Here is a 20,009-nt window from a genome sequence, read left to right on the forward strand (position 1 = left end):
TCTCTGGGGTTCTGAGTATAGCTCAAATACTCATCTGACCAATTATTCGTACTTTGGATTGAAGTGTAAGAAGTTGAAATTGATTAAAATGGTAACATCAGACAATTACAATGGAATTATGATTTTATTGGTTACTTCAACTGCATTGAAAACAACTTAATGAGTCTTTCAGGGTCTTCCCCTGACACAGCCGACTGAGTCAATGTTGGAAAATATCACGATTTTGGTTATAATAGTTTTTCTGCAAAGTTTTGGTTATGAGAGAAATGACTTAGAAAATACATTTAATGATCCATTAAAACATTATTACTACAAAGGACAAAGGCTCACTGGAGGTTTCAATTAATTACTAGGGCAATGTATCCGGATAATGAAACAATATATTCTGCATAGTGATCATTGTTCTATTATAACAGCTTCAAAACAAGTACCTTGTACTCAAGGCATCAGTGAGCTTTCTGATGCTTGTATGATTCTAAATAAGACATCTTAACAACAGTAACAGAGAATAAAAAGGTGTTTACAGACAGCAATTCACATGGTAAGGAGAAAAGGCATCAGAAATAGAAAAGACATGAGAGACAAAGGGAGTGATGCAATTATAGGTGCCAAGAGAGGAAAGTAGGGAAATACCATAGTACATAACGGGGCAGAGGAATGGAGAAAATACAAAATGTTTTAATGGATAGTACAATACATTGAAAGGTCAGATCTGGCTATACTGAGGTCAGTTACCATACTGTCAGTAGATGGTACCATTTGTGAATAGCCACTGCCAGGTGTAGAGCAGTACTCAATTAACTTGGCAAACCTCAGGAAATGCCAATGGCTTCAGGCAACAGAGTGCCTAGACAAATTATTATGGCCCCAATGGAGAAGTTATTGCAGAAAAAAAGGAAAGGTTAAATAATGGATTTTTCAGTCATAAACCAAAGAGAAGGTAATGGGAAACCATCCTCTGTACTCTTTCCCATTACAATTATCATGACAAAATAAAGGCAAAACATTCATCCATGTGGGTCACCAGAAGGTGAAACCCCTCATTCCAGAAGGCATGACAAAATTATACTTGAAGGAATTTACAGCCATTCAAAGTACAGGTTGCAGTTATTATGGAGCCATAGCAATTCCTTTAGATAGCAGAGTGTCTGATATTTGTACCCTGGAAAAAAAATGTGCCCTCAATCTTCATAAACGAATCATCATAATGTGAGAAGTGTGTCTGAGAGGAGGCTTGCATTCATGACCATAGAACTGGAAATATATAAGAGCTATATAAGGAAACTGAGAAATGGGATGCACGGGTAGGAGTCATTTCATAACAATGGATGCATACGTAGTGCAGCAAATTACTAGGAAAAATAAACTGTTGAATATACAAAGTTAACAGTACATTGAAAAGGCATCCAAAATTTCTGCTATGATACCACTGATGAATTTTTTTTCTTCCTATTATGCTACATTCACTGCAGGAGGTAGATATATGGAGTAAAAGGAAAACAGTACATGCACCAGAGCAGCAGTGGGATGAAAATAAAAGAAATATTTGTATAATTTTGATATTCTATTGTATTTGTTCTGTGTTTCAGTAATAGGCAACTGTCACAGACAGACTATTCAAATTTAATTTTGCTGAACAAAATTGAACGTAGGTACATTTAAATGACATAAGAACAGCCATACTATATCAGACCAAAGGTCCATTTAATCCAGTATCCTCCCTTCCAACAATGGCTGGACAAATTGTCCAGTTAGGAAGTTTCCAAATTATCAGGAATCTTACAATCCTAAAAAAAGACACAAAGATTTTGTTTTAAGATTTAAGGCACAACTTACATCTTCTGTAGTAACTTTTCTAGCTTTATATTGCCAGTAGATTCCACTACAATGAGGGAATCCCCAAATGCATCTGAAAAGCAACTGTGCACTTGAACAGCACAACAGGCTAACAATGATGCCTAATTGTTTGACAGTTCTATTTTGTATACTTGGGGCATTTGAAAAATGTTTCATCTTTGGAAAGAAAATTATCTAAGCACTTCACACAACTGTAACTCACAAATATTTTAAAAGGTTATTGCATTCTCCTATAATTGTTGTAAGGGTAGTTTCTTGCCTACTGTATATTTGAGAATGTTTGTCTTTTTGTCTGTCTGTCTGTTCAAGAACTCTTGCTAAACAATAAGATCTAGAACCACCAAATTCGGTATACAGCTTCCTCTTACTATAACTTAAAACAAGGTGTGATGGGGTTTACATACACCACATTGAATCAGCTGAGGTTAAAACCCTGAGGGCAGAGGAAGTCCAATCCCTTCAGCCAACTGGGCATGCTCCAAATGCTGGTGCAGCATAGAAGGCAGTAGAGCAGCTCAGTCTGGGCTGACTACAGAAGGAGAAGGACCTCCACCAAGAGCTCCAGACCACCACCAGCCAGAAATCCAGGTGGTGGAACCAGGAGACACAAGGGATCGTTGTGAGCTACCATCACCAGAGGAATCCCAGGGAGGGACAACTGCAGGAGAGCCAAAGGATCCAGAGATCGCCTGTAACAGACCTGCATCAGTGCTGATAGGTAGTGACTCAGGAAGGGCATCTGAGTGGTATCTCCTACCGAAGTGAGCTTGGCGTGTTTAGGTTGGACTCCCTGTTGAATGAGTGATCCAACATGCAGCCACTAACAAGGCCCTGGGTAGAGATCCAGTGGAGTAGAGTGGGTCTAGGTCTTCCAATCAGGGCAACAGGCCAAAACCACAACTTATTGACTTTGGCCACTAGGCTGTACTGCCCTGAGTTAAAGGGCCGTTCCTTACTGACTTTGGCCATTAGGCCATGCCACCATGAGTTAAAGGGTCATCCCCCATTGAATTTGGCCACTAGGTCATGCTGCCCAGCATTAAAGCACCAACCCATATTGACTGTGGTTGCTAGACTGTGCTGGCTCTGACCAAGGTCTACCCCTTATGTACTCTGGTTGTCAGGCCATACTGCCCCAACCTAGGGGCTATCCTATTAATTTTAGCCATTGAGCCACGCTACCCTAGAGTGAAGGTTGTTTTTCATGGACAAAGGGAGACTGCCGATGACCCAGAAGCTGACGGGGTGACATCTACACCCCTGAATACCCTCCCTCCAAAGGATGGGGTGTGTATATGCCACAACACAAGGTAAGAGTTAGCTTGTGACAGGACAATGGAATATGACTGGAATGGGTTTGCTTCTCATAAACTACACAGAAAAGAGACAGAATGAGAGAACTTAACTAACACAACATGTTATGTTCTTAAGATCTTAAGTGTAGGTGTGTCTACACTGCACCATTATTCTGGAATAATTGCCATTACCCTGGTAAAAAAATATTAGAGTCCACACAGCAACTATGTTATTTCAAAAGAAATTTGAAATATCTGAGGGCTTTTTCCGACATTGGTAAACCTCATTCCATGAGGAATAATGCTTCTTCCAAAAAAGCTATTTCGGAAGAGAGTGTGTGTGGACTCTCCACTGTTATATTGAAATTGTTCCTCATCAGAGTCATTCTAAAGTTACTAGCCAATTAGCCTATCATAACACGGGATTTTCAGTTCTCTCCTCCATGTTGGTCTTCTCTCCCGAGCCTCTGGTCTCTCACTCCATGTCTCACTCTCTCTCCTTCTACTGCTTCCCCCTCTCTCTCTCAGCTCTCCTCTGCCTTCTGCCTCTCTCTCTGTCTCTCTCTTTCTCTTCTCCCCCTCCTGCCTCTCACTCTCCCTTTCTCTTCTCCTCCTCCTGCTTCTCACTCTGTCTCTGCTCCGTCTCTCTCTTTCTTTTCTCCCCCTCCTGCCTCTCACTCTCTCTCCGCTCTCCTCTGTATTTGTCGGGGATGCACGCTCATCCAGGCCCCACCTCCTGGGCATGTATGTCACCTCCCTGCCCCCCTTCACCTCCCGCTGTGGAGCTCGACTGACTTCTGCACTGCTTAGCCAGGCTGCTGCGTGGGAGCAAGTGGCGCAAACAGCCTCTCTCTCTCTTCTCCTACTGTCTCACTCTCTCTCGCTCTCAGCTCTTGTCCGCCTCCTGCCTCTCTCCATCTCTCTCTCTTTCTCTTCTCCCCATCCCACCTCTCACTCTGCGTTTCTCTTCTCCTCCTCCTGCTGCATCTCTCTCTCTCTCTCTCGCTGTCCTCCGCCTCCTCCGTTCTCATCTCTGTCTCCTCCCCGTCCTCTATGTCTGCTCCACTTCCCTCCTTTTGAATCTTGTGCCCTTTCCTAACATCAGAGATGCACGCTCGTCCAGGCCCCGCCCCCTGGCTGTTCCCTCTGGGCGGTGCTGTTGCCTCCCACCGTGGCACTCGGCTGACTTCTGTGCTGCTTAGCTGGGCCACCGTGTGGGAGCAAGTGGCGCAAGCATCCGTTTGGGATCCACACTCCCCATGCAGCATGGGGAAATGTCAGTGTTTCAGCATTAGAGTCATAGACATTGGGCTACTATATACATGATTCCTCCCCAGTGCCTTCTGGGGCTCTACATCGAGATAGTGTGTCTACAGTAAGGGAGCCTGCCTCAGACTAATTTTGAGGCTTCTCTGTAGGGTGATGCTCTATTTTGAAATAAGCTATTCCAAAATAAGCTTGCAGTGTAGACGTACCCTAACATGTTTTGTTCTATCATATCACCCCTTAGGTGTCTCTTTTCCAGGTAATAGCTCATTACCTGGAAAAGAGACACCTAAGGGGTAATATAATACAAGTCTATAAAATTATAACTGGCATGGAGAAAGTAAACAAGCAAAAGTTATTTACTTGTTCCCATAACCTAAGAACAAGGGGTCACCAACCAAAATTAATAGGTAACAGGTTAAACAAACAAAGGAATTATTTCTTCACACAGTGCACAGTCAACATATGGAATTCCTTGCCAGATGATGTGGTGAAATCAAAGGTTTTAACAGGGTTCAGAAAGACCTAGATAAATTCATGGATGATAGCTTGGCTATTAGCCAGAATGGGGAGGAATGGTGACTCTACCCTCAGTTTGTCAGAAGTTGGGAATGAGTGATGGGAAATGGATCACTTGATGGTTACGAGTTCTGTTCATTCACTCTGGGGCACCTGGTGTTGACCACTATTTGAAGGCAGGATATTGGGCTAGATGGACATTTGATCTGATCCAGTTTGGCTGTTTGTATGTTCTTAATCTTTTTCCTTCCTTTCTGACTCAGTGTTTCTGTAGTGAACAAGTGTGCACTGGCATGACTGAACATTTTTGGATTTTCTTTTTAAATTGTTACATTCTTCTGTAATATAAACCCAGGTTAATGCACAGAAGTATCCACTTTTCCCCATGAAAACAGAACACTAAATTTACCCAGATAAAACAAATACCCATGACACTTCCCATGCAGCCTAATCAACATCAGTACAAACTATATGCGTTATCCTTTAGCTGAAAGATGACAGGATTGTTCAGATTCCAGTAAATAGCTGATCTCTCTGCTGAGGTCGAGGACCAGGATGCCACCAATCCATGAATGCCTATCACCAAGCTTGGCATACTAGGAATTGGTCTGAAGCATCACTGAGTTATAAAATATCTGGTTTAGAGGTTTTCTTGCATAGTCAACACTACTGAAATGTGGGTACATTTAAATATTTTATATATTTTCTATTCAAACTCTCATCTATATTCTCTGGGGGAAGAGTGCCAAATGTCATGCTAATAGAATGCTCCCTACTGATAAATCCAGAAGTAGGAGAGTCACCAGTTCTAATAACTGTTTAGCTACCCGGAAGTCAAATAACAATGCTCTGTTGTGATGGACACCAGTGAGAGTACAATTAAAATGTAAGTCTGCACAGAAAAAATGGAAGTAAAAATAGAGCTGGAGAAAATCTAAGGCTCTTGATAAATGTTTGACTTTTATTATCTGCCTAGAGATTTGTATGGAATATCTACCCACACCTCAATAAGATATATTAAGTAAGGTACATGCAATAGTATCAGTCAATACATTTTAGTGTTCGTATTGCTAATACCTTAATCTCTTGGGGTTTTCTGGTTATGAAAATTCAATAACAGCTTCTCTCAAAATTAAATGGTACCATACTAAAGTAAGAGAAAATGTGATTATAATGATCTTTCTTCATCTAGTGCTACAAAACTGTAAAATGATGTTTCATAAAATTTACTATATATTCTATATCACACCCGTATGGGCTGCCTAACAACATTTGCAACATACACTGCAACTTGGTTTAATATTGCCTTTAGAAAAAGTGGATCTGATAAGCTGGAATGTTTGAACTGTATAGGAACATTTTTGATACATGTGAACTTTATTAATTGTTGCCAGTAACAGCCTTTAATCTATTTGAAAAAAAAAATCAGAGGTCTGCAATTGGTATCAAATAATGTTAAAAAATGGCAAATAATTTACCATTAATTGTGATTAATGATACATTTATTGAGTTCAGTTTATAGTAAATATCAACCAAATATTCTGAGTTTATTCAGTGAAATGATGCATTCTCTCTTTATCACATATCCATGTATCTAGTTTTTGATGTTATATGTTTTCAAGGTACACATAAAGTAAAATTAAGATTTCTAGTTTGTAATACTGGCAGCAACAGGTATGAGAAGCCCCTAGTGCTGATAAAGAGAAGCCACCTGCCCCCAGGGCTGGAAAATTCACTGCCATTGCATCAAAGAGGTGGTGGTATAGCTGTGGATTTCTGAGGGGGATTAAAGTATCCATCTGTCTATCTGACATAATGTCTCAAGACATGTGCCCTCTGCATGGAACATTCAATATAATCCGGCTAAAATATGGCAACACTGTATGTGAAGTTATATATTTTCCCTTTATAATAGTATTAATACATGCATAGTTGGGGTCTGTGTGTCACTGTTGGGTTAAGTCTACCTCTGTCTCCCTCCATAGACTTCTCAAAGGACCCCCCCCTTACTTCCCAGGTCTCTTTGATGCAATTCTATCCCCCAAAACCAGGTTTTGGGCTTGTAGCGTCTCTGCAATCCACAGTAATTATCCCAGCAAATCTGACCTTAGCTCAGCTGCCGCAGTTACACGCTCTTTCAGCAGCAAACACAATGGTTGTTAGTTCCTAGAGAGAGCTTGGTTAATATCCCCAACCAGCCAGCACTCAAACCCTGGCTCAGAGATAGATATCATTTATAAAACTGAAAGAATAGTCTCAAAGATATATCTGTGTGGGTCATAGCTACCAGACTGTATTTCGGTGGAATGAGGATCAGGAGATGTAATAGGTGGACAAGTTACCTATGGATATATCAATACTAGAATGCTTGGTTGTCTTTTTTTTATTATTATTGATGCAGGACTAATGACATTCTGGTCCCCAAAGTTACAAGGTGCAGGGACAGCTACAATCTAGGGCTGTGTCCAGACTCAGGGGTTTTTTCGGGGAAAGTAGCCTTTTTCCGAAAAAACTTCCCCTGCGTCCAGACTCAAGCCGCGTTCTTTCGAAATTAAATCGAAAGAACGCGGCTTTTCTTTCGATGGCGGTAAACCTCATTTCACGAGGAAGAACGCCTTCTTTCGAAAGTTCCTCTTTCGAAAGAAGGCGTTCTTCAATGTAAATAGGGCTTCTTCAAAAGAGAGCATCCAGACTCACTGGATGCTTTCTTTCGAAAAAGCAAGCCGCTTTTTCGAAAGTTCAACGTGCAGTCTAGACGCTCTCTTTTGAAAGAGGCTCTTTCGAAAGTATCTTTTGAAAGAGCCTCTTTCGAAAGAGGCTTGCAGTCTAGACATAGCCTTGGTGGGGCAGAGGAGTCCCAGCCAAGGGTCTCTATTGTGTACAGTGCATTGCATCCAAAGACAATGGGTGCCAATGTCCATAAGGTAGCAAAGGAAGCACTTTTTGGTCCTGCTGCAAAGGGAGTAAGAAAACAGAGCAGAGACCTCTGGAAAAGATAAGGGGGAAGACTTCTGCCTGCAGAGTAGGCCACTACACTGATGAATGGTTCCTGCCATCTCAGTTGCCTGAACCCCCAGTTATCCAAATAAAATCCACATCCTCTATGCTATTTGGATAACTGGAATATACTTCATTAAAAGGAATGTTGCATGGGAAGTAATTGCCCTGCTCTACTCAGTACTGATAAGGTCTCAGATGGAGTAATATGCCCAATTCCAGGGACCATTTTAGGAGAGATGTGCAAATGAGACTCCAAATGCAAGGCTTAGAAAATCTGACCTATGAGGAGAGGTTAAAATATTCTGGACAGCTTTAATTTTGAAACAAGAATATTGATGGGAAAAAAGCTAGAGTCTTCAAAATACATTAAGGGCTGACTATAATGAGGATGTTGATCAGTTCACTATATCCTCAGAAGGAGATCAAGAAATCTACAGAAGGTTCAATCTGCATCAAGGGGGAGTTAAGTTGGATATTAGGGAAAGTTTTCCAGCAGCAAGAGTAGTTGAAGATCTGGAATAGTTTTCCAAGGCATGTTGTAGAGTCCCATTATTGGAGGCTTTTAAGAAAAGAGCTTGGACAAACACCTTCCAGATATGGTCTAGCATTGGTGGCTGGACTTTTTGACCTCTTAAGGTCTTTCCCAGCCCTCCATTTCAATGATTCAGGTGGGAATTTCCCACAACAGTTCACCTTCATGTGCAGGTGGTAATTGGATTTAAGGTGCACAAAATGCAAGGCTCAGCTCCACTGCTTTAGTGGAGCACAGGGTAGGGGGTGAGGGTATAGAAATCAAGGCAGGGGACATGTGGGGGGTTCAGGATAGGGGATGGTGGGTTCAGTATAGGGGGCAAGAGAAAGGAGATATGGGGGCTGGGGCTCAAGAGAGAGAATGGGGATGCAAGAATCAGGCCAAGCAGTTGGGAGGTGTATGGAGAGGCTCTACAGGTGGGGGCCAGCCAAGGTGGTGGGGGCCAAGCTGGTGGTGTTGCTCCCCAGGTTCAGCCCAGACTGAGTTTGTTGGCCAGTGGCATTATACTCCAGGACTGGACAGGATAGTGGGGTCTATGCTGCCCGCCCAGCAGCATGCTTTCTGCCCTCCTGTGGTCATTCTGGTATATAACTGTCCCTGCTGTCAGAGCCCTCCCTTTCCATTTGATGAAAAACTATCAGGTTACAGACACATCCCATTTTTCCTGGCCCAACCAAACCTTGACCTTGCTTTAAGTTATGATAAGATGAAGCTGCATACCAAATTTGGTGGTCCTAGCTCTTAGCATTTAGGAGGAGTTCTTGAACACACAGACTCACAGATGGACGGATGGATAGATGGCCACAAACAAACACACAAACTCTCTCAAAGATATAGTAGATTTAATTTTCAAAACAATCATCTACGTGTTATTCTAAAAGTCATATTTCAATATAAGAGGGAGATATGTCTTGGTGGGTGTGCATGCAGAACACACCACTTCTGGGCCCCCTATAGCTACAGTGGTGCAGTGGATGGGGTACAGTGGGTCAACATAGCTGCCTCCCACAGGTTCTCTGATAGTATACTGAAGTGGGACGGTCAGTGGTAGCAGACTCTGTTCCTGAGCATCCTCTCCTAGAATGGAAGGAGGCATGGGTGGGTGGGATGGAGCCAAGCAGGTCACTGTAATAGAAATAGGATTGTGTCCATATGCATGTGGATTATGGTTCACTTTTGTCCTTTTGAACCATCTTTAGATTAGGTAAGAATGTGACTATAAAAATGTTTGGCTGTCCATAATTTTATTATATTGTCCATAAAAATCATTTTCAGCTGTTAGCAATGCTCGTAGGTCAACAGAATTTTTTTTCATCCACCCGGAGTTGGTTTAACTACATATCATAGGAATGTGAATTTTTCAAATTTCTGAATGATTTATATGCAGGTAGATAAACCTAAGTTTTACATACAGACTTGCTCTTTCATACATCTATTACCACTGTATTATAATTCATTAACTATTATCAGCTTCACAGCTCATCAGAATAAATAAATGATAAAATCTTAAATCACCAACAATTAATTGATCAAGTTATGTAGGGTTTATTCCCATATATAATTTGGTAGAGTAAAGCAAAGCTGAATCTTACATCCTAATCATCTTGGCAACTGATTTCCCCGCACCATTTTTTTTTAACCAATTCTATTATTTTCCCTGGGTTTAGTTAGGCTTATTTATACCTCAGATAATATCAGCAAACTCATTTTTTTTATTCAGCTTCAAACATTTTTGTAATGTTTCCATAGTGTAAATCAGGTTCCTAGTAAATGTAGCTGGAACAATTAATCTAAATCTCTGGGTTACCTGGAAAAATGCCATACCGAAGAGTTAATTAGTGCACATTTGAATTTTTCAATACACTGGAAGCTTAAAAGAAGGAATAGTAGATTAGCACTGCTAAAGCCTTACAGGCTGAGATAGGTAATACTTTATACCCACTAATGAGCAAAGTTAGAAGTGACCAAGCTTTGGTTGTTCAGAGACTTCTTGTTTCATCTAATTAACAGCATAAGCTAATAAAAAGGCACTGATGCACTAAAGGCATGTTTTTAAATTGTATTGGGACAGTATTAAAAAGTGACCTGTTTCACAACAGATCATTTCTTATGGGAAGTCATTATATATTGCTCATTTAAAACTCCTAGAGCCAACCTTTTATGAACATTGAACATAATCTACAAAACTGGAAAAATTATGGCTCAGAAAAAGATAAGTTTGATCCTCCGAAAGGTAAAATAGAGGAAAAAATGTTTTTCCAGATGTGTTAATAATGTGTTATCTTTGTATAAATACTATTATGCATTCCATCCTAAACATGACAGAGAAAATAGTGATTCAAATCCAGGTGTTTAAAGTTAGGTTATTAAATATGAGTGGGCTGAGTCTTCAAAGATGCTGAGGAGTTTCCATGGATTCCAATGAATTTTATGGACATTCAGTATGCCTTAAAGCAGGACTACTCAACTTTGGAAGCCGTAGGGGCCACAATGATACTCACAGTACATTCCCAGGCTCGCAACTTAAGTGTGGTTTCATATACATGCAAATATATATACAAATATATGCAAATAGCTTATTTAACACTGATGGGCATGAATTCAAAGATTAAGGCAAGACTGAACAACACAAAAGCCCTGTTTAAGTCAGTTCTGCTGTTATTAATAAAATGCAATATTTATCTGATTTTCACCCATATGACAGCACTTTTAATGAGCAATGACAGTCCAGAAATTTAACTACTAAAACACATAACAACAGAAGACCATTATAATGCCTACACTTTTGTTTTGGCTCCCACCAGTGGGCCACATGTTGAACCCCATTAAACCCAAACAGCACTGTGGGCCACAAACAAACAGGCCACATGTTGAGTAGCACTGCCTTAAAGTAAGGGCATTTATGGTTAGGTACTTGAATATATATTTAAAGGCCTAGGTATAGGTATGCATTTAATTTTTTTTTTTTTGTTAAGAAAAGAAAGCTTAAGAGTAACTCTTACAAATGCAAACTTGAAGAAGCAACATTTCAAAACATTATAATTGTTCAACATATATTGACCCAGATATTAAGGATTTTATATATGTAAATTAAGAGCACACAACAGAAATCTATAGATCCAACTTCTGCCTCTTTCCTTGAAAAAAATCAGAGTTGGCTGCACCTCTTTGCAAACATCCCTTCTGGTCTATTATCAATGTCTTATCAATTTTGCATAGTCACCTTTAGTTGAGTTAGAACTCTCTGCAGTGAATTTTGTTTGGCTCAGCAGAATATTGTTACATAAGTGTTTTTCCACAGTTCTCAGATCCTTTGTTTGGCACCATACTGCTCCCGGATAACAAATCATTTATTTTAATAGTTGGCAAAGTGGAGAGAAGAAATTACTCCATAGCATTACATAAAATATCCTGTTTCTATAGATGGTGTGTGAGTGAGTGTGTGTGTGTGTGTGTGTGTGTGTGTTTGTTTCAACAAATGTATCAATAGAACGAATGCTCAGGAGAACACTAAATCCATTATATCTAATTAAGGCTGAGCTCTTCTAATATATTCTTGTAGTCAACTGTCCTCTTTTTTTATATGAACATTAAATAAAGTGAATACTTGAACAATGATAAAGAAAATACTCAGTTTAATTAATTATATATCTACAGCTTTTGAGAGGGAAGAAAAAACATGCCACAGAAAGAGGCAGTCAGAACAAAGAAAGGAAGAAAAAGAAAAAAGTAGATGTGCTATGGAAGGCTGGCTCTTCATCTGAAAGTTGCAAGAAAGCAGAACATTCTTTGAAAGACATATTTTTACATAACAGAAAAAATATATCCAGTGTTTGATTCAAAACTGAAAGACTGTGTAGCAGTGCTTGATGGTAGCTAAAAAAAATGCTACCAAATATATAAATTCATTCATTTAAAGTTTGAAAAGATTAATATTTTGTCACTTGGAAAAAAAGAGCTCCTTTTTAGTTTTTCCTGATTGCTTGCAAGTTTCTGAAAGAGACTTTTAAAAATGTGATTCATTCATATAAAACTGAAACACCAAATAATGTTTATAAAGACTAGATTTTCCCCTTCAAGCAGCCGGCATTACTGTAACATACAATAACTTTCTATTGAAGGTTTCGGAGACTTTCCCTTCTGATATAAAAACATGGGTTTTTTTATGCTATGCTTTCTTTCAATTTTTGTAACAAATAAATACACTCTTTTGACAGAGTCTCTCATCTGAGCAGCCTGCAAAAATTACTCAAATTATTGAACAAAGGAATAAGGAGTGGGGCTGTGCTTAAACTTCCCAACCCACTGTATTTTAAATATAACTTGAATTTCTGATGTTACCTGAATAATCTTTTTATCCTGATACAGAGAGAGAAAGAGGGAAAGAGACAGAGAGATGGATGGGGGGGGGGGGGGTGGAGAGGGCTAAAAATTATAATCTTAGTGTAAACTTAATTGAAGTCCATTGAAATCAGTTGAATTTTTCTGGATTTTTTTTTTTTGAAATCTGAATGTTTTTAAAAGATAAGAAGGCCATAGTAGACCAAAGTAGAGTAACCAGATAGCAAGCTGCAAGGAAGGCAGAGGGGGGGGGTGGGCAACACCACTCGAGGCAGCCTCCTTACAGCGGGGGACCCATAGATGCCAGAGAATGCAGGAGCAACTGCTCCAAGAACACATCTCTGTGCTCCAGGCCATGAGACACTTGACCAGAGGCTCCAGGAAGTCATGCAACTTCAAAGAGAGACCTGGAATGTGTTTTCTTCCCTCTCTGCAGGAGAGGATGGAAAGGGAGCAGTGAGGGAGGAAATGCAAAGAGGGGCAAGGCACTGGCCCCTAGTGGGGAAGCCCAGGGGAGAATGTCACTGGGGTTCTTGTGAGAAACTATTCCTCAGCGTCTCTCAGATGTGCACATTCCCTTGATGGGCCTGCTGGATGGTAGCTGTGCGTAGCTGCTCAAATGCCCCATTGACCCAGCCAGACTCTGCCTCCAACCCAGTGAGAAATGTTTCCCCCTTCCTCTCACAAATATTGTGAAGTACACAGCATGTGGCCTCTGCTTGTGGGATGGTCCACTCCCCAATGCTCATCTGGGTGAAGACGCATCAGAATCTTATTTTGAGATGCCCGAAGGTGCCCTTCATCACCATGTGGGTACTGCAGAGCCTGGCATTGAAGCGTTCTGTTGACCGGTCAAGGTGGCCAGTGCAGGGCTTCATGAGCCAGGGCAACAGAGGGTTGACCATATTCCCCACGATACAGAGTGACATGTCCCTGTCCCCAACCCTGATGGTGCAGTCATTGAAGAAAGTACTGAGTGTTAGCTTCTGGAAAACGCTGCAGTTTCAGTACATGCGGGCGTCATGCACCTTTCCCGACCACCCAATGTAGATGTTGGTGAACTGCTCACTGTGGTCAATGAGGGCCTGTCAAACCATGGAGAAGTCCCCCTTCTGGTTGATGTAGACAGATGCCTGGTGGTCAGGGGCCCAGATGAGGATGTAGGTGCCATCAATAGTCCCCCCCCAAAATTGGGGAAGCCCATGTCAGCAAAGCCAGTGATGATGGGGTCCATGTCGCTGAGGTTAGTGACCCTGCACAGCAGGATGGTGTCAATGGGCCTCACCACCTGTAGAAGGAGACAAACAAACAGAATCACAGGGGTGTCATAGCCCTTGGGAAATCTCCAACTCATCCCCCCTTCCACCACACATACCAGGAGCAAACCCCTATAGAGACCATCCCCTGGCAGGGCTGTATTAGGGTGGTACTTAAAAACAGCCCGGGGAAGGGAGCTTTCTCCACCAATATCAACACCCCCAACCTTCCCTTTCCATAGGGTACCCCATTCCAACTGTTCACACCTCTCCTGGGATTATAGCCTGAGAGTGCCATACCTGCATGACAAGGACCCCAACAGTCAACTTCCCCAGACCGAACTGGTTGAGAACTGGTTTCTCATACTGAACCAGTAGCTGTCTGGGGTGGCAAGCTTCCACACAGCGATGGCGACCCAAGGGGATGGCGGGTCGCATGGGTGTGTCCCATCATGTGAGGGCAGGGGTGAGCCAACACACAGCTCCAGAAAGGTCTCCTTCTGAATGTGGAAATTTTGGAGCCACTGCTGGTTGTTCCAGTGCTCCATGATGAGTTGGTCCCACCAGTCGGAAATGGTGTCCAGCTGCCAGAAGTGTCAGTGCACAGTGGGGTGCAGTTGGAAGAATTGTACTCCCAGGGTATGTCTACACTACAAAGTTAGTTCGAACTAACGGACGTTAGTTCGAAATAACTTTCATAGGTGCTACACTAGCGCTCTGTTAGTTCGAATTTAATTCGAACTAATGGAGCGCTTAGTTTGAACTAGGTAATCCTCATTCCACAAGGATTAAGCCTAGTTCGAACTAGCTAGTTCGAATTAAGGGGTGTGTAGCCCCTTAATTCAAACTAGTGGGAGGCTAGCCCTCCCCAGCTTGCCCTGGTGGCCACTCTGGCCAACACCAGGGAAACTCGTCTGCCCCCCTCCTAGCCCTGGACCCCTTAAAGGGGCACGGGCTGGCTACGGTGCCCGTGCCAGGTGCAAGCCTGCCAGCACCCAGCTAGCAGACCCTGCACCTGACACGGCTCGAGCCAGCCACCCGATGCCCCTCAGCCCTCCCCCTCTTCCCAGGACCAGGCTGGCGGCTCCCGGGAGCTTGCCCGGGACTGCAAGAGGTGGGCACCCATCTGGGTTAGTGCGGACATCGTGGACCTCGTCCACGACCTACGCACTAGGCACAGGAAAGTGGCCATCTAGGGCAGGAGAGCTGCCAGCCTGGCCACCCAGGAGCAGGTGTGCATAAAAATCAAGGTGGTCCACTGAGACCCCCAACCCTGAGCCCTGAGCTTACAATGGCCGTCCTGGGTCAGACCAAAGGTCCATCTAGCCCAGTAGCCTGTCTGCTGACAGCGGCCAACGCTAGGGACCCTGGAGTCTGCAAGGGCAACTACAGCAGTCCGAGCAAAGGCTTTGCTGTCCCTCAAAGAGGTAGGCAAAGGAGAAGAACCTGAAAAGGGCCTGCAGAACCAAGCGGGGGTGGGGCCTTTAAGCATGAGCCTCAGCTAGCCTCAGGCAGAAGCTCTTGGAAGTAACTGCTGTCCTGATATCTTACCTGAGTGGTTCCGGGTGGTCTTAAATGTGATTCAGCATCCAATCAGTGTGGACACTCTATTTTGAAATAGCTAAGCCCTATCTCAATGAGCATTTTGTGTGTCTATTTCAAAATAAGCTATTTCTGAATATTTCTTCCAGAGTAGCGTATTCCAAAAAAACTGTGCAGTGTAGATATACCCTCTGTGTCCATGCATCTCTCTCTGTTCAAAAACTCCCCCAAAATGAAAAGAGCTAGAACCACCAAATTCAGTATGCAGCTTCCTCTTATGATTATTTAAATCAAGGGAGAGCATCTGTCTATGCCAGGAAACTGAGTTGTACCCAACATTGAATTACTTCTCATAAAACTGTATAGAAAAGAGACAGAATAACCAGGCAGATGAAAGGAGCTGGCTGGTGGCACTCATTTCCCATCTAGGACTGCCTGAACCCTGAGCTTTCCACACCTCAAATGCCCTTTAGCAATAACAGGTGTGCTGAAGCTCCCTCCTTTTATGGGAACATTGCTGGCTATTCCCCTTCATCAGGGAGTGTAGGGAAAGTGCACCATTTAGCTGCATTCCTCAATCTGGCTGGAGAGCAAAGGACATGTACCCTTTACTTGCATGAGCTGTACTTGCATGAGCTACAGTGGCCATGGAGAAGCACTTCTCATCTCACCTGGCCCCAAGCTGTCCTCTCTCCGTGGGACAGCCTGCATACTGGACCCCTCATCACCAGCCCCACTCTAGAGTAATGATTTAAATGAAGAAAAACAAAAAATGATCAACATTATGGGTTTGGGTTTGAATAAAGATATTTAGGGATGTCTACCCAGCCATTATTTTGAAATAACTTTCCTAGTGTCTACGCAAGCCAACTACTATTTTGAAATTAATTTGAAATAGCTGAGGGTTTATTCTACGAGGAACAGCACCAATTTGAAATTGCTATTTTGAATAAGTGTTGTGTAAATGCTTATTTCGAAATAGGGGGCCTCCAGCCCTTCCCAGGGTGCCCTGCTGGCTACCCTGGCAACAAGGTAATTTCTGACCTGATGCTCTGCTGGAACCAGTTCAGTATCCAATCAGTGAGTACGCGCTATTTTGAAATAGCAAAAAGCTATGTCGAAATGCATTTTGTGTGTAGACGCATTATTTCAAAATAACTATTTCGAAATTTGATATTTCAAAATAATGTTATAGTTTAGACATACCCTGATTAATGCACTATAAAGCAATTTCCCCCACCTTTGATATTTGCATTTACACATCGAAAGCTATGAATAGGACATATTGAGCCTGACTCAATTAGCTTAATTAACACTGGTCCTACAATTGACAAATAACTGCTTGTGCTGTTATATATACCCTGCATCTGTAATTTACACTCCAGCTCATTGAATGAAGTGGGTTTTACCCAGGAAAGCTCATGATATAATACATCAGTTAGTTTTTAAGGTGCCACAGAACTGCGTGTTGTTTTAAAAATTAATTGACTTAAGGACAGTGGGTAAATCTTCTAATATATATATATATGTACATATGGTAGAAGATAATAAACCAAGCCATAATTGATTTCATAGAGGAAATCCAAAGAAACGCTAATGATTTCAGTTAAATTTACTTGAGAATTGCTTTGATATACATGAGATCAAAATCTGATACCCTTTAGCTACAATAAAATCAGTAAGAACTTTTTTAGACATTACCATGGATATACATAGGTCTTTACTTTTATATTGTATGCAGTACATATCTACAGGTTACGGCCCTACTCAGCAAGAGACATGAATATATGCTAAAGTACTATACTAAGGGTATTAACTTAACAAAGTTAACATTTGAAGGAGTCTTTGTATAAGGCAGACCTACAACTGCCCCACCGTGTCGTAATCTTATGGACAGATTCACAAAGGAGACTTAGGGAATTTTAAGACAGCCCATGACAGTAAGCCTACCAACCCAGGCTAGTAACATTGTACACACTGAACCTATATACTCTGTACTTCCACACCTGGCAACATCTGGCATCTGTGGGTGCTCCCAAGCTAGAGCAATCACAGAAAAAAGCCAGGACCCCCATTCTCAGCAATTCCTTCCCCTCTTCCCAGAAATTCTGAGATATAACAAATAGCTTATTTGTGGCATTCAAGCTTAGTTTGGGAGGAAGGAGTAGAGCCCAGTGGCCAGAGGTTGAAAAAAATGCCCCTTCCTCTGAGTGTGTCCCCATTTCTTCTCCATCAAAGTTGGATCTTCTCTGCTCTCAGGGTAGAACTCATCAGCCAATAACAGCAGATGGGTCAGCAAATTTCCTGGTATAGCAAATTCCCTGGTTCAGCAGAGATCAGTCTCAAGCATGTCAAACTACAACTTGTGACCTGCATGCGTCTCTTTAACAGGTCTGCTGTGCCTTGCTATTCTCATAGCTTCAACCTGTGAGTGTAGGGACAACCTGGTATTCATAGCTCCAACCCCACAGGGGGCACTTTAGTCCATCTGGGGGCAAGCCATCGCTCATGGCTTCAGCATTGAGGGCACCAAGAATCAGGGTTTCAAAACCACCAGGGTGAGCTAGTGCTCACAATTTCAGATCCATGAGGGGTAAAGAAAGGAGGTTAAGGCTTTCACACTACTGCAAGAGGAAGAAGTCAGTTCCCAAACAACCTATGTCTTAAAGTGATCATGATATCTGGCAGTGGGAGGTGCATCCAACTTTGTTTTCTCTTGGGAGGTGTAGGGGTTCATTGTGGAAGAACTCTGTATGTGTGAAGTATAGGGTGGTGAGACATGCATTCCACCCTGCCTTCCTTCCCCTATATCTGATGAGCCAGAAGCAAACTTCTAGGAACACACGATCAGCAACTGTTTGCTTGGTTCACTGATGGGTCTGCCCGATACATGGGGGCTACGTCTACACTGGCCCCTCTTCCGGAAGGGGCATGTAAATTTCACGAGTCGTCGTAGGGAAATCCGCGGGGGATTTAAATATCCCCCGCGGCATTTAAATAAAAATGTCCGCCGCTTTTTTCCGTCTTTTAAAAAAGCCGGAAAAGAGCGTCTAGACTGGCCCCGATCCTCCGGAAAAAGTGCCCTTTTCCGGAGGGTCTTCTTCCTACCTTGACATTTTTATTTAAATCCCCCGCGGATTTCCCTACGACGACTCGTGAAATTTACATGCCCCTTCCGGAAGAGGGGCCAGTGTAGACGTAGCCAGGGGGTGCTCAGAAGTGGTGAGCTGCTGCCCTACAGCAAACTCGGAACATATATATATATATACACATAAAAAAAGAAGGCACAAGAGGGTGCAGTCAGCTGGTGGAACTGGTGGCCATACACCTGACATGCAAGCAGACAATAGAGTTGGGGGACGAAACATGCCTCCTTTACACAGATTTCTGGGCAGTGGCTAATGGTTTAGCAGTTTGGTCAGGACACTGGGCTCAGAACAATTTGCAAATCCATGGAAGGCTGGTTTGGGGTGTCACTATTGGGCAGGAATTGTTGTTATCTGAGGGCAAACTCATCAATGCATCCATTTCCCAATGCCTCCCACAATGTGACTTTCCACTACCAAGTTGTTGTATAACCTAACATCATGAGGAAGCCCTTGCTAATGAAAAAACATCTAGTCTCCACATAATACACAAGAAGAGGAAACTCCTTAAACTAACAGCAGAGCTAGAGTCAGTGTCAGGGCATCACTGGTATGATATTTTTCTGGGATATAGCCCCTCCTGGACTGGCGTATTTAATTTAATCCTCCATCCCATTATTCTAGTATTTTTAGGTTTTATAGTACTTTGCATTATAATTAGCATGTTGGCATGTTATGTGCATCATCTGGCCCACTGCACTGCACTACTGGCTCAACAGATGGAACACCAAGCCATCCTCAAATGACAGGCACCCTAATTAAAGAGCATACCGGGGTGAGGTGCGGTGCCAAACCACCCAGGGGTGGAATATAGGAGTTAATTGCAGAAGAACTCTGTATGTGTGAAGTATGGAGTGGTGAGGCATGCATTTCCCTGCCCCCCCATATCTGATGAGCCAGAAGCAAGCCTCTAGGAACACAAGCCATTTAAGATAAGCGGTGATGCCATTGTAGCAAGAACAAGTTATAGATAAGAGCAGGAACATATGACAATCTTGTTTACCCAGATGTACTGATCATGTAAACAAGGTCAAAGGACAAGTAGCAGGAATGTGGCAGCTGCGGCAGCCCCAGTAGAGGGGCCAGGGCTGCCGGGCTCACAGCAGTCCGTGTAGTAGGGCCAGGGCAGGGGACAGGGCTGAGGCCACAGCAGCATGCCAGCAAGAGAGGTGAGTTGTGGCAGCCTGATGAAGGGACAGCTGGGGCTGGCAGTGGGGAAGAGTGGTGGACTGGAGGACAGCAAATTCCCTCGTTC

This window comes from Pelodiscus sinensis, chromosome 4 (genome assembly GCF_052426305.1).
Source record: "Pelodiscus sinensis isolate ZL-2025 chromosome 4, ASM5242630v1, whole genome shotgun sequence".
NCBI lineage: Eukaryota > Metazoa > Chordata > Testudines > Trionychidae > Pelodiscus > Pelodiscus sinensis.